The sequence below is a fragment of the Pristiophorus japonicus genome, unplaced genomic scaffold (genome assembly GCF_044704955.1).
Source record: "Pristiophorus japonicus isolate sPriJap1 unplaced genomic scaffold, sPriJap1.hap1 HAP1_SCAFFOLD_170, whole genome shotgun sequence".
In the NCBI taxonomy this organism is placed as follows: domain Eukaryota; kingdom Metazoa; phylum Chordata; class Chondrichthyes; family Pristiophoridae; genus Pristiophorus; species Pristiophorus japonicus.
Genome location: NW_027251383.1, coordinates 461,991 through 464,156, shown reverse-complemented (window position 1 = coordinate 464,156; position 2,166 = coordinate 461,991). Strand labels below are relative to the sequence as shown.

General features: G+C 43.6%; 1 non-coding gene across 1 annotated transcript; it reads left to right on the top strand.

Annotated features, from left to right (window-relative positions):
* Positions 1 to 760: 760 nt before the first annotated feature.
* On the top strand, positions 761 to 831 carry trnac-gca (transfer RNA cysteine (anticodon GCA)). The gene has a single exon. It is a non-coding gene; the product is annotated as a tRNA-Cys (tRNA).
* The last annotated feature ends 1,335 nt before the right edge of the window (positions 832 to 2,166 follow it).

Here is a 2,166-nt window from a genome sequence, read left to right as displayed (position 1 = left end):
AGAATCAGAGTTATAGAATTGTTACAGCATAAGATCATAAGAACATAATAATTAGGCACAGGAGTAGGCCATCTAGCCCCTCGAGCCTGCTCCGCCATTCAACAAGATCATGGCTAATTCTGGCCGTGGACTCAGCTCCACTTACCCGCCCGCTCCCCGTAACCCTTAATTCCCTTATTGGTTAAAAATCTATCTATCTGTGATTTGAATACATTCAGTGAGCTAGCCTCAACTGCTTCCTTGGGCAGAGAATTCCGCAGATTCACAACCCTCTGGGAGATGAAGTTCCTTCTCAACTCGGTTTAAATTGGCTCCCCCGTATTTTGAGGCTGTGCCCCCTAGTTCTAGTCTCCCCGACCAGTGGAAACAGCCTCTCTGCCTCTATCTTTTCTATGCCTTTCATTAATTTAATGTTTCTATAAGATCACCACTCATCCTTCTGAACTCCAACGAGTAAAGACCCAGTCTACTTAATCTATCATCATAAGTTAACCCCCTCAGCTCCGGAATCAGCCTCGTGAATCGCCTCTGTACCACCTCCAAAGCTAGTATATCCTTCCTTAAGAAAGGTTACCAAAACTGCACGCAGTACTCCAGGTGCGGCCTATAAAATTGCAGCAGGACCTCCCTGCTTTTGTACTCCATCCCTCTCGCAATGAACGCCAACATTCCATTCGCCTTCCTGATTAACTGCTGCACCTGCAAACTAACTTTTTGGGATTCATAGCTCAGTGGGGTGGGTTCACAGGTGAACTCAAAAGAGTTTCATAGCTCAGTGGTAGAGCATTTGACTGCAGATCAAGAGGTCCCTGGTTCAAATCCAGATGCTCCCTCAGAATCATTCATGTTGCACAACTAATCATTCTGTGCTCCTCAGTGACCATAAGCACTATTCACCACAAGTGAATCCTTGTGGTGATGGAGGTCGATTGGATTAACTCTAAATACGTTTCATGCACAAGGACCCCCAGAACCCTTTGCACCGCAGCATGTTGTAATTTCTACCCATTCAAATAATATTCCCTTTTACTGTTTTTTATTCCAAGGTGGATGACCTCACATTTTTCGACATGGTATTCCATCTGCCAAAACTTAGCCCATTCGCTTAACCTATCCAAATCTCTTTGCAGCCTCTCTGAGTCCTCTACACAACCCGCTTTCCCACTAATCTTCATGTCATCTGCAAATTGTGTTGCACTGCATTCTGTCCCCTCTTCCAGGTCATCAATGTATATTGTAAACAGTTGTGGTCCCAGCACCGATCCCTGTGACACACCACTAAGCACCGATTCCCAACCCGAAAAGAACCCATTTATCCCGACTCTCTGCTTTCTGTTAGCCAGCCAATTCTCGATCCATGCTGATACATTTCCTTTGCCGCCGCGTACCTCTATCTTCTGCAGTAACGTTTTGTGTGGCACCTTATCGAATGTCTTTTGCAAATCTACATACACCACATCCATCGGTAAACCTCTATCCATGATGATCGTTATATCCTCAAATAATTCCAGTAAATTAGTTAAACATGATTCCCCCTTCATGAATCCATGCTGCGTCTGCTTGATTGCACTATTCCCATCCAGATGTGCGGCTATTTCTTCCTTAATGATAGATTCAAGCATTTTCCACACTACAGATGTTAAACTAACCGGCCTATAGTTACGTGCCTTTTGTCTGCCCCCTTTTTTTAAACAGAGGCGTTACATTAGCTGCTTTCCAGTCCGCTGCTATCTCTCCAGAATCCAGAGAATTTTGGTAGATTGTAACGAATGCATCTGCTATAACTTCTGCCATCTCTTTTAATACCCTGAGATGCATTTCCTCAGGACCAGGAGACTTGTCTACCTTCAGTCCCATTAGCCTGTCCAGCACTACCCCCCGAGTAATAGTGATTGTCTCAAGGTCCTCCCTTCCCACATTCCTTTGACCAGAGATTTTTGCCATGATTTTTGTGCCTTCCACTGTGAAGAGCGAAGCAAAATAATTGTTTCATGTCTCAGCCATTTCCACATTTCCCATTATTAAATTCCCCTTCTCATCTTCTAAGGGACCAACATATACTTTAGTCACTCTTTTCCGTTTTATATATTTGTAAAAGCTTTTACCACCTGTCTTATGTTTTGTGCAAATTTACATTCGTAATCTATCTTTCCTTTCTTTATTGCT